Consider the following 13469-nt stretch of genomic DNA (forward strand, 5'->3'; position numbering starts at 1 on the left):
AGAACACAGATCCTGTGGTGAGCTAGACAGGTAGAGAGAGGCTTCAGCTGGAATAGGGAAGATTCTTATTAGACACCAAGGAAAACCAACCCCAACCTTTGTGAAAGTAAGATTATGAAGCCCTATAATGGATTGACTGGAGAAATTCTGGGTCTCCAGACTGGATGCCTTTAAGAGTAGAAAAACAGCAGCCAGGAAGGACAAGGATGTAGCTGATGCTACCGTAGATAATCTCCTGAGTTCCTTCCAGGTAGTACACAAGCATTACAGGGAAGAAGACAAAAAACTGTTTTCTAAGTTGTCCTTCATTCATTCCTGTTTCCACCTGTATCACTTGTCATTCCAGCTGCATTTAAAATGAGCAAAATTATTCCTCTGTTAACACATGACTGAGTAGTAAAACCCAGGAATTAGGAACAAGTAGGTCTTGAGAAAACAGGGGGTATGAGAAATTTGTACTTTTATTATGGTGACCAAATCCTCTTTTTTCATAGAGCAGGTCTGATTTTGTTCATTTGCTCTCAGCAAGCAGAGTTAATGGTTACCATTTTCTGTAAAATAGAACTTCCATTACTGAAAAAAAATCATTTTACAGCACTCAGTCTTCAGCCAATAAAGTTTAAAAGCTGCATGAGGAGTTTTACATTTTGAAACATTTACTTTTAAGTGAACTATAAAGATGAGTCTTAATGCCCAGATTTCTGAATCAATAAAAATGCTCAAATGTCTTTGTCAACAGCATAGTGAAACTGAAGCCAAAATGCCACTAAACAAAAGATAAAATCTTGGATGAAATACCCTGGCCTTTACTGTCACTTGTGAGGAGTGCTGTCCCTTCATATAGAGGTATGAGCAAAAAGTGAGTCCTGCCACCATGTCTTACCAATGGGTCCTTATGAAGTGGGCCCAAAATAGAACAGTTAAAATAGTGCAGCGTTTGCTGTGTGCACTGGAACTTTTAGCACATGCTTTTGATGAGAAGATCTTTATGACAGTAAATGTAGATACTCAATGTTATACTTAAGGTTGAATTCCAGCTTTTGTCCTAAATCCTTCCTCCTTCTCCTCTCTGCTATATTTTTAGCTGCTCAAAACTTTTGGAAGCAATTCCTTTTGTGATTACAATTGCCACATTTGCTGTTATCACATCCTGGTAAAAGAATCCATGTTAGATTGATTAATCTTTGTTGGCTTGGGGCTTTTTTTCTACTTGTTTGGATATTCCTAAACTGTAATTTGAAACTCAGCCCTAGCCTAGCTCAAAACTAACAAACTAAACACCCCAGAGGTATGTGAGAGAGACCTGTGAAACAAAATCAAGCCTCAGGCATCAACTGAATCCATAAGGGTTCACTACCCACATCACCTTTTATGGAATCATGGTCCACAGTTGCAATAGAGATTTCAATGAGTAATCTAAAATTGGAAGGAAAAAAACTTCATGGTTCAGCATGTTAAAAGCATTAATGTCCTGGAAAGTGCTAATGTGGCTGTGGTTTGAAATCTCACACTTTCTTGTCCCAAGAGGGACAGGTACACGTGTGCTCTCTGCTGACCCTTAGGTTTGGTCCAAGGAAATGATGCCCCATTCTGATGGTGTTCATAGATCCTGCAGTCTCAGAAACCTTCATGTCAGTGGTATAAAATTAGGGGACAGATTAGTTGAAGCATGATGATTAATCATGACTTGAAATCACCATGTACACCTGTTTGCAGGTTTGGCTTTTCACTGTTGTTTTTTATGAGCAGGTAGTATAAGTGTGTGCTCACCAAAAGCAGCCCCAGCCTTCAAGCAGGGTGACTGAAGAAAAGCCCTTTCAGTACCTGCAGAGCCAGACCTTCAGCAAAAGGCAGGTGTGTTCCCCACGGCAGAGCTGTCAGGGAGAGCATCACAGACAGATTTGCTTAACCAAAGCCCCATTTAGGAAAAAAAAGCACTCCTAGCACGTGAAGTTTTCTGTTATACAGCCTGAAGTACAGTCCTAGCTTTCCATGGGATTGGGATTTAAGGAGCCTGAAGGAAAAAAGTCACAGCTTCATAGAAGCCATGGTCTACAGTGTAAGCAGCTGTTGAAAAATTAGTGTCTTTGCTAGGATGGTGTGGGGAGATAGGGACTGCAATATTTATCTAACATATAAATGCATGTAGGCATTTATATCTCAGTGCAACCTGTAAGGGGAAAGCAGCCCAGCCTAATTCCCTTCCTCAGGGCAGAGCTTGGAGTGTGCTGCCTGTCCCATCACGTGTGCAAATCTTCATGGACAAACAAGAACTTTCTCTGGCTGGAAAACAGTAACTTGTAATGCAAGGCATGCCAACCTATGTCAGCAGTATTGCTCCCCTGGCACTGCTCCTCCCCGTTAATTGTAGTGTAGAAAACATTCTCCTTCAGGCTTTTCCTCTAACTACCCCAGTGTGAGAGCCAGGAACTGTGGACATTTGTGTGGAGGGAATTTGGCAGCTGAAACGCGTGGAAGCCTGGCTCTGGCATGAGCCTTTCCAAGAGCAGCATCTGGACTCCTGGTTAACTTCCTGACTGATCTCCTGCCTCAGACAGGATGCCAACCCCGGTAAGTGCACCAAACATAAGGGGAGGGCTGGGCAGAGGCTTGGACATGTCTTATGGTTTAAAAATAGTGGAGCAAATCCAAAGCACATTGGTAGAAAGGCTGTAACTTCAAAGCTCGACTGGAAAGTGCCTCCTCCTGATGTTCGTCTTGCAGATTACTGCCTGGGTTGAGTTTCTGCCTGTCCCCGCAGCAAAGCTGCAGCTGCAACCTCACTTATACAAACAGGTATATTTGGAGCTCAAACACAAGACCATTTCTGGTGCATAGTGAACAGCTTGGCTCAATTTACAGGGGCATCTGTGTCAAAACTGTTGTGATGTTTGCAAAGTCCATCAGCATTTTGCTTTTCTGGGTGAAGATGGTAGCTCTGTATGTGCCATTTTCCTTGTTTATCCTCTAGGAGAAACCTTTTACTGGCTTTCCAAAACAAAAGGAGGAAAAGGTGCTATTTAGGTTACATCTCAGCTGTGTGTATGTGTGCGTATATGTGGTATGGGGAGAGTGTGCACGTGTGTGTATAGGAGAGATTTTCCTTCAGTGCTGACTCAGAGATTACAGGTGACTGCAAAGTTATTTGGTTCTTCTTCCACCCAGACAAACCACCTGCCAAGCTTGGCTTCTCCCTTGGTGTTTGAGACATCCACATTAGCCCCTTACCTTCTGGAACTGCACAACTGTGGAGATGAAGAAGCCAAAACACTAAAGCAAAGGGCCTAGAGCCAGTGGCAGTGTGTTATTCTAGTACCCTGCTCCTACACATCTTGTGCATCCCAACCCATGCCTGGCTTTCACCACCACGGTGTTTTCAAATGTGAAAATGTGACAAGGCTTCTGTAAGTTCTCTGGGACCAGAGTCAATCACTTTTCCTACATGCCAGCACTCTGTACATACACAGATGAAAACATGCAAGGGCTTGCAAACTGTATAAACACCATCCAGCACACCCTTTATACAAAGATCACCCACTTTTTTGATTCACCATTTCTCTTTTCACCACAGGGAAACACTTCTGAATAACACACACAAAGTATTTTGCAAGTTGGAGACAAGTGGCATTGGATGAAAACTCTTCAACCACTGGTTTCTCTTGCCCTTCTGCAGTTCTTTTTTTTCCATTAGCATTTTCATCCTGTCATTCTTGTCTAAAGATGAGGAGGAGAACAGAAGAACAGCTAAACCCAAATGCTCTTATCCACGATGTACATTGCAGCCTGAGACTCCTCAGTACAAGTACAAACGATGCTGATTTCCTGCTATGACAAGGTAGCAGGGAGGTGTGCCAGAGGAGGAAAATGATCTTGTTACAAAGAGAACCTTGTCCAAGACAACTTTATTACCAGACATAAACTCAAGAGAGTTAAAAAGCTCATTTTAAAAAATGATCAGGTGCAGGGCAGAAGGATTAAGTCAGGACTTAAAAGCTTTCCTCCAAAGTGTGGCAAATAGATTCTGAACTCTGATCATGTCTGCAGTGCCAGCAGGTGACTGATTCATCTGCAGCATGGGAAGAAGACTTTTTAACACCGTCCATACAAGGGATATTCCACTGCTCGCAGGACACCCTGGCCTACTTCAGTCACTCGGCAATTCTCATCAGGCCATGAAGGCAAGTTAGTCATGCTCCTGTTCACAAAGTTTCTGACACTTCTGCTTTGCAGTAAGCCATGAATCCTCAGAGAGACACTCTGCCTGATGGGTGTCGTGCAACGAGTGCGACTGTAATATCTTAAATTTTTTTCCAGGTTTGTCTGATAAGTGGGTGGCAACAGTTAGAGGCCAATTTGTGCTTTTCCATCACTCTGTCTAGACATATTTGCAGGCACTGCGCTGCCTAAAAGAGGAAAGGGTATATCATATATTACACAATAATGGGTTATTTTTACTTGTAATGCATTAAGAGACTGTTTTCAATCAGAAACCGTTTGATATGAGGGTATGTTCTGGACGATAAATGGAAAAAGTGGAGCATATCCTTTTTTTTTTTCTCTTTTTTCACACAGCAGACAATACCCATACTTTCCATATAGACAGGAAATGGCTTAGGTTTATATATAGAAATACAGTCTATTTTATATGCATACATAATGTATTGATTTATTTTAAAACTGTCACTGTAATTGGATGAAGCTGCAAAATTGATACACACCTATGTAAATACTTCAGTGCAGCCCAGAAAACACAAATCTGGAATCTTTAAGTGGGACTCCTTGTCATCAGACTTTGAAGGCATGACATGCATGGTGTGAGGGTCATGTGCTGTTCAGTAGTCACTCAGAGCAACCAAATCTGCTCTGTTCAGCATCTGTGTGTCATAATTTATAGCCCTACTTGATTCCTGCAGTATCTTCTCACAGTTCTATCTTCTCACCACCCCTTCATCCCACAACTCCCAATGGGGCAGCAGTTCTTTGTTCTTACTGGCACCACAACAAGTGGGGGTGGGTCCCATTCTGGCTCAGGGCTGTGGGGATCCCCAGTCCCAAATTCCCTGGCTGCCTGCCACCTCTTTTGGCTAGAGCTGTCCACTGTCCTCTTCTGTCTCTGGATCATGAGAAGGTGCTCTGCGTTCCTCAGGAGTGGGATGTGTCCATAGCAGAGCACTTTCTGCACAGCCATGTGCTGTCTGTAGCCACCCCTTCCCCAGGGGAGCAACACATAAAAAATCTTTTCCTGGGAGGGGCACAGTTCCCAGGCAGAAGCTCAGTTTGGATTTGTTTTGGTTTTTTTCCGTATCTTTGTGCTTGTGCCCCTGAGGACGTGAACATTGGGAAGGTGATGAGCTGCTCCCAGGTTTCTGGAGTCCAGGCTGCTTAAGCAGTCAAGGAATCCCTGCTTTATCAGTGCTGTTCTGCAGTTCACCAGAGCTAAATCACTTTTTGACTCTAAACTCTTGCAGAAGATATTTGGATTGTTTTAAGATGATCTTTCACTAAGCTGAGACTCCAGGGGTTAGGAAGGTTAGGAGCTACATGTTTAAAACTGTGTTCAGTTCAAATTGGATGAATTCCTGCTCACCAGACTATGAGCCACAGTCAGGCATTATGGTCAGATTATTTAATACATTAGCAAAAGTGAATTTGATGGACACAGCCACCAGCTGGACTGTGATCTGATAAGGCAGTCACAGAGAAGACATAGTAATAGGCCAGAAGAAAAAAATTGTTTCTTTCAGGCACTGTAAACAGATCTGTGTTTACTTTATTGAAAAGGACTTTTTTTTTTTCCTGTGCTACCAACATGTAATCTTTCACTTGACTTAATATGTGCTTGATATTGTTTGTTTGTTTGCTTTTACATATGCTACATCCCTTAATGGGATTCTTCAGCCCTGTATGTCATTTCATGTAAATAACAAACTTCTCCAGTGCTTCCCTTTATATTTCTCAAGCTCCAGATATCCGCATTGCTCTTTTCAATACATTTTTTCCCCAGCTGTTTTTTAATAAGGCAAGAAGTACAGTGAGAGTACTTGGCTACTTCCTACTGCAGCCTTTAATGGCCATGGTTGGCAAAGACTCGCAAAACCCTGTTACAGATAAGAAAATAAATCTCTCTCTACCATGAAGCTGTGGTGTAAGGACTGAAATACTCTCTAAGCCGTAAAAGTTGAACTTGGAGTGAGGAGAACTCCAGCCGTCACCTTGCATATTTCATTTGTTACAGGCCATCTGTGTGCATCATCAGGGATCTCAGGAAAATATTACTCAGCTGTCTTTTATCTCTGTCTAGTCTAGCTGAAGCGTGGGTAGCAGAACACAAAGAAACAGGTTCCTACCCTCAGCCTGATGATAAAAGATGCTGGTAACCTAATAGAAGCAAATGTTCTGTATTGATTAATAATACAGGGTTATAACCCACTGAATCTGCTGCGCATGGAGCAGAGTTTAGAAAACAAATAATGAGTTTCTTCCTTCCTAATAAGCTCCTTATTAGCTGTTGAAGTGGAATGTGAGAGTAGAAAGTAAAGCTCAGGTATCAAAAGAAGTGGTGATGACGGGTTGAGGGGGGTCACTTGTGAAAACAGTGGAAATCAAATCAATTAGGCCTGTCAGCTGGAAAACATCATGGGAAATTAACACTTGTTTGTCTGGATTCCTGCAGCCTGAACAAAAGTGCACAAAAAGTGTATTCAGGTAACAAAGAAAGTGTTGTATTAAAACTGTGGTTTCACTAAAGGAAAAAAAAAGTGTTATGTAAGGCTTACATCCACTGACAGATGAAATAAGTTAATAGGATGCAACTTTAAAACCAACAATGAGCTTTTACCTTTCAGAAACAAATGCATCTGCACAGCAACAATGGAAAGAGGTAAAGGTACCACCTCTGTAAACTTTAGGGCTCATAAAGAGTAGAACCTGGCAGGGCACTGCTGAAAATGGTGAGATTTTGCCTGGTTACCGTGAAACTGAAATTACAGCTGGTGGCATAAATTGAAAAGGCATGCAAAAAATCCAGAGAATATTTGGATCATGGGGCTACAAAGGAAGGTAACCTTGGGGGCAGAGGCCTTCAGGAGTCTTTGGATCTCAACCTCATTTCTGGTTTATTTTGCTTTCTCTCACTTCAAGTTTGAAATATACTGAAAGGCCCTTCCCTCTGCTGAAAAAGAGTAGTTTTGTTTTGTTTGTTTTTTTTTCATATCACACTCCAGGAGAGCAACGATGGTGCCAGGGCAGTTACAATCAGAGCTTCTACTGGATCAGTGCCTGACTGAGGAAAGCAGGAATTCAGGTCTACAGTCTCCAAGGCCTCTGACTAAACTCATTAAAACTTGGACAAAAAAATTAACCAGTGAGATGCATTGGCCCTGATCCCTTCTCCTCCCCTAACTCTGGCAGACACCAGGGAGTTCCCCCCAGCCCCTGGGGCTGCCAGAGGTGTGACCACCCTGGGCACAAGGCAGCGATGCCCTCCTGTGTCAACCTGGACTATGCAGAGCCCAGACCTGGTTACCAAAGGCAGGGGCGCAAGGTTACCTGCACACAAAATCAAGCTTCAGCCTGCCAGATGGGCTGATCTCGTGAGTGCTTTTTATCACTGGTTAATTCATGTAGGTTCTACTGAGAGACCTCAAACTGCCAAGAAATGTTGTAGGAATAAGCCATAGGATCAAAAAGTTTCAACGACTTGCACTTGTGCTGAAATAGAAGGGGCTTGTGAATAATTTCTTTATATTTTGAACTTGTGTTACCATTATTGATTTTCATTGCTATTTTTTGATGCAAAGTATTTGAGGTACCTTTCAAAGTCTGACTGAATTCCAGAATAAAAAATGCAGTTGTTTTTTCCCTGTTCCCGTGTTTTATGCACTGACTACACATACACATTCTTGGCACACACCACAGCCTTTACAGTGCACAATTTTTAATGCAATTAGAAAAAGAAACAATTCCAAATGACAGGAATAAATTAAAGAAATGGCTTGAAGGTGCAATCACAAATGGCTTAGTATTTTTCATTCAGAGGGAATTGCTTCATGAAAAACATTTCTTCTGACTGTCTAGCAGTTTTTGAATCACCTTGTCCAGTGTTTCAAGAGTCACTGCCATCCCTATCTGTAGTCTGAATTATTTTATTTGTAAAAATGTGTATAAACATTTTTTTTTCTATACTTGGGTGGAATAATAGAAGAGAGAAGTGGTGTTTAACTTTTGTCTTTGTTACTCCAGCCATTGAAAAGCCCTGGTCACTCCTGCTTTCACATATGCCATTTCACAATGAAGTTGGGATATTAAGTCAACCAACTTACACATTTCAATGCAAATAAAATGTAACAAAGCAAGAGCTACTTATTGCCCTTTACAGATCAGTGGTAGGGAAGGTGTGGAAAGCTATTTGGAACTCCCCTGCTCACCCCTGTTAACACATGCATGCTTCCTTAAAGGAGTGATTACACCTTGCTGTTGGCAGTGCAAAGCTTAGTAAATCTTTACATTTTCACTATGAAAGAAGGGAATTTCCTCTTACTTCTGTGGGCAGCCAGCCAGTGAAAGGTGATGGGAAATACATGACATCCTGTTCTGCCTACCTTTCATCTTTGCTGTTCACAGATGCATTTTGAGTCTGACATGCAGGTGTAATTAAAAACAGGTTGATGCCATGCACAGCTCAGCAGATGCACACAAAATTAGTACCTGCTGTGAATCCAAGTACTTTGGCTTTTGTGAAGCAGCCAGGCATTTGCAAATTGTCTCTTGTAACTGCAATAATATGAACGTAAGGATAAAGTGGATTGTGTGGCTTTCACTAGCACAGAAAAATGGCAAACACTTTTCTCAGTAGTACTCAAAGCAATATAATGCTAACTATTCATGCTGATGTTTTTCAAATAAGTTAACAATTATGCACTGGTGCATTTCACACTTCAAAAAAAAAAAATCCTTCTTTTCCTACATTCCCTGCTTGTGTAGGCAGCAACACAGCGCCCGTACTCTCCAGCTGGCCACTGCTGTGCTGAGGCTGGAAAGGGCTGGTGCTCTAGTCAACCCTCTTTGCCATGGTCTTTAAAAGGTATTTCTAAGGAGGATTCAGTTCTCCAGCCTACTCACTGGAAGCACTGTGCTTAGCATGCCTAATGCTGCTGCCGTACCTTCTCTTCCCTAAGAGTCAAATCAGGAGAGGGAGATGCAGGCAGGAGGTGCTTGCTCTGCAATTGCCTGGTCCTGCCCTGCTGCAAACGATGAGAGACTCTTGCCAGGAGGGGATTCTAAGTGGGGACCCACACCAAAGTGACAGGGAGCAGAGGATGGGGCCACAAAATTTGATGGCAGAGGGGCTTTCAGCTGCAGTGCTTCACAAAGATGCCATGCTGGCTCCTCCCTGGCAACTGGCAGCAAGAAAAACACAGTTAAAGGAAGATCCATCTCTTGCCTGCCTCACCAGCAGCTCCAGCAGGTTTTGTTGCTTTCAACACTGGGGCAAAGTTGGCTACCAAAATCCTCCCTGCCTCAGTTTAGTGATCCCAGACCATGAGTAGGAGCAGTCCTTCACCTCCGACAAGCTCAGCACCATAAATCTGTTCAGCTGCACATTTCAGCTCTGTGGTGTCAGACAGGATAATGAGAGCTCCAGAGTCCAAGTGCCACCACTCCAGTCTTAGAGCAGTGCCACTGCCCACGCTCCCTGTGAGTCAGCTGGTGGGAGGGGAGAATTAGGCCCAACATGTCTGGGCTGAAGCAATGATTTAATCAAACTGCTCCTTCCACCTCTGACAAGTGTCTTTTTGTGCTTCGTGGTGTTTAGTTTGAAGTTGCCAGTTGGAATTTTTCACACCTGTGGTTTATTTAAGTCCTTATTCTGCTATAGCTCTACACATTTGGGACAGTAAACGTGTCCTGTAGAGCTGTGAGGTATTAGGTGAGGGAAACGTTTATGTGCAGGTGATGAGAATAAATGAATGATACAGGCATTGCTACATTTTCTATTACTTTCCAAATACAGACAACTGCTACCCATGACCTCCCAGCTCAGAAAACCACTTTTAAATGCTGTGAGGAGCTCCTGACTGAGTCCTCCAAGTATTCGGAGTGTGTGTTCTGGCTATTCATGCAAGCAAATTTTTCATACCACATACAAATATTCCCAAGAATGATCACATGGGCCAATTGTGTTCATTAGGAACACTTAATAAGAGAAAAGGAATTACTTCAATTTAATGTAATCACACCTGAGATCAAAATCTATTTAACATAAAGGAAATTAGAAAATATTTACAGAACAAAAATTCCAAAAATAAATGGGAAACCCACACCAGGGGGAGGAGGGGGGGAAGCAGGTAATACTAGCAGATCACACTGTAGGAGAACATTGCCATACTTGAGAAGTGGAGTTACAGAGTAACCCAGAATAATTTCAGACAGTACAGTGGGTTGATCAAGACTTTAATCAACAGGTAAGCGGGAGATGATTTTTTTTTCCCTACCGTTAGACATTATTGTGATAGTTTATTAATCATTCATTTTCAAAAATCCTGGCTTCTTCCAGCAGTTTAAAGTTAACCAAAGAATAAGCAATTGTATCTATTTGAATTACCTTGCTTCAGACACAGTAGAGCTTCCATTGTCAGGGCAGCAAGAGCCAAACACTTCCAACTTCTATTCTCAGCTGTAACAATTCAAACTGATTAGTCAAAAAAAATTTTAAAAGAAAATAAAATAAAGTAACATATTATCTATTTTTTTGTTATCGCATCTTTTAAGGCATTTTATTCAGAACAGCTGTGTCCCTATTGTGTCTCATCACTGTCCTGTTCATCTCACTTGCACTCTCAAGATAAATGATTTTTAGATGTACATGGCTAGACCTTGCATTTAAACAGGCTCTAATCCCCATGGCCAGAGATACCATGAATAACTGAAATACCAGAGAATGAATAGTTTCACTAACCATGTTTTGTCTTAAATAATCTGAGCACCTGGTAGATCCACACACATTTAATTAATTTGCTGTTTGCTCCATTGCATAATTAACCATTTAATTTCATTGCCCTCTGGTTTTGCTCACTAATTAATTATTTCTTGTTATTTCATTGATCAGCTACTTGTACATTTCTTGCTTTTCCAGCATTCATGTTTACCTTCTTCTTTTTATATCAGCCCTCCTCCCTTTTTTTTTTTCCTGACCAATTTCCATTCCTCTTTCTTTTCTTTCTCAGCTGTTTCTCACTCTTCTGTCTCAGCAGTGGAGCAGCCCAGTCCTCACTGGGGCACAACCACTGCCCCCAGACCCAGAATGGACCCAGCTGGGCACCATGTTCAGGTGTTGGAGAGGGTGGGGACCTCACTGACAGAGCAAAACCTGTTTGAAGTGTGATGATCCCAGGAGACACTGTCATCCCAGCTGCAAATGAGTCATTTCCAGTTATTAAAGCAAACATAACTGGACTGGGGAGACATGATTTAGGACAAATGCTGCTTGCAGTTGTTTGAAATGGGAAGGGTTTAATGACTTTGGGATTTTCTGTTCCTCAGACAGAAACTGCTCACTGGCTGATGTCTTAAACCTACCGTTAATGCTTTGTGGCATCCTGCAGGTTACTAAAAAGAGTGCTGTATGCACAATATAACAAAAATTATCTAGGAAATTAGCTCCTATGGGTACACAGAAATCTTTACTAATGCCGAGAATACAGATTTGTTTCCCCTCTCCTCTGTGAACCGATGTGCTCATTGTCCAATCTGGGTTCACTTAATTCTCCCAGAAGTCTTTAAAGCTATTTCTACTAAACATTTTGGGTATTTTCTGTTCTCACAAACTGCTTTAGTGAGCTTGCACTCTCTGCTGCAACCGTTCAGTCAGCGAGTTTTAGGAATGCAATGGTGACTTTGAATTCAATCTCGTAATGTTGGGCTCTCATTATCTAAGTGTAGCCGATGCATTTTATTTCTGTGAAAGCTTGTTTGGATTTCCGCCTGCCCCACTCTGCTCTGGTTTAGATTTCTTGTCTGAATGCTGTCCAGAATCCAGTGCTTACGCTACCATTCACCATATCACTTTTTGCTAATTGCTCCCATATTCGAAGGAGTCACGTGTGCCAAATTTCTGGATTGTGACTGCACTCTCAGGCAGCTTCTAGCACCTCCCCAAAGAGGCAATTAAAACTCCAAACAGTGCAGGGACAGGAAAATTGCCTGTCAGAGGCTCTGGGGGTCATCCGACATTCCTTCAAAAATGTCTTTTTTGTGTGTTTGACCTTTCTAAGAGAGGGAATATCTTTACTGCTGGATTTTCCTCTCTCTTTCAGCAGACTGAAAGCCTGTTTGGGATGATCATTGCTTGAGACAATCAGGTAATGTTTACTCTGATGGATAGGACTATCATGGCACTTCTGCCCAGGTGGTGGTCCAGTGAAGGACTGAAGTCAGCTCTTCATTTCATGGACATGAGGAACGCTGCTGATCTCGGCAAGACTGTATGCGCCTCTTGATCCTGTCAGTAGCAAACTGGTCCCAGAAACTAAGAAACAGCTCAACTTGAGCTGAATCTGCAGAAGAGATCAGTATGTAACCGTGTGTCTTGATGAATTAAGCACTTTTCCTAAGGATTGCTCCTACAGATTGATACGACTCTTGGAAAAGGGTGACACAGAGGCTCTGAAACACAGAGCAAGGTGAGGCCTAGTTACTGCTCAAATCTGGTCCTAATTAGGAGCTTTTTGTTCCTATTACCGAATAAAAGGAACAAAAATTCCCTAATCCAATATTCTACGTAACAACAGGTGAATGTAGCAGGATGAAGGCAAATGACATTTCTGGAAAGGCAAAGAACCTCCTGTGACTGAAGGAACATCATTAAAAGCAGTAAGAATGGTGGTTTCAAAATCAGTTCAGAGTATTGGATCACACAGGAATTCATTTGGCTTAGGTGTAGGCTTAGGAACTAGTGGGGAAAAAAGACATAAAAATGCTTTCTGCCCTGTGCTGATGAGAATCAGTGAATAGCTCCACATCCAGTCCTGCATGTCCTTGGTAATCTGGGAAAAGCATCACTAATGCTGGGTGAGCCCTGAGCCCCAGAGCACCCAGGATGGGTCGGTCATGTTTCCCTTCACCTTCCAGAGGAGCCTCCTCTGTCTGCGGGAGGACACCAAAAGTCCTTAAATGTCCAGTGAAAGCTTCTCCATATGAATCTTCAGTCACGTTACACCTGAACACATGCTTTTGGACATCTGTCTTCCATTTGAAAAACAGAAGGCTGAAAAATGTTTCTGGGTCCTTGGAGGGGGGAAGGGGAGGGAAGGGACAGAGGATGCAGCTTTTCCAGCATCAGGATCCTTGAACCAGTTCTCCAGCAGGGTCAAGTGTCTCATTCTTTCTCAAGAGCTCATTTTTATATTTACCCAGGCCCCTCCCTACACACAGGGAGCTGCTCAGGCCTGGCAACAGACACATGTAAATCA

This window comes from Corvus brachyrhynchos, unplaced genomic scaffold, assembly GCF_000691975.1.
Source record: "Corvus brachyrhynchos isolate BGI_N302 unplaced genomic scaffold, ASM69197v1 scaffold34, whole genome shotgun sequence".
NCBI classification, from domain to species: Eukaryota; Metazoa; Chordata; class Aves; order Passeriformes; family Corvidae; genus Corvus; species Corvus brachyrhynchos.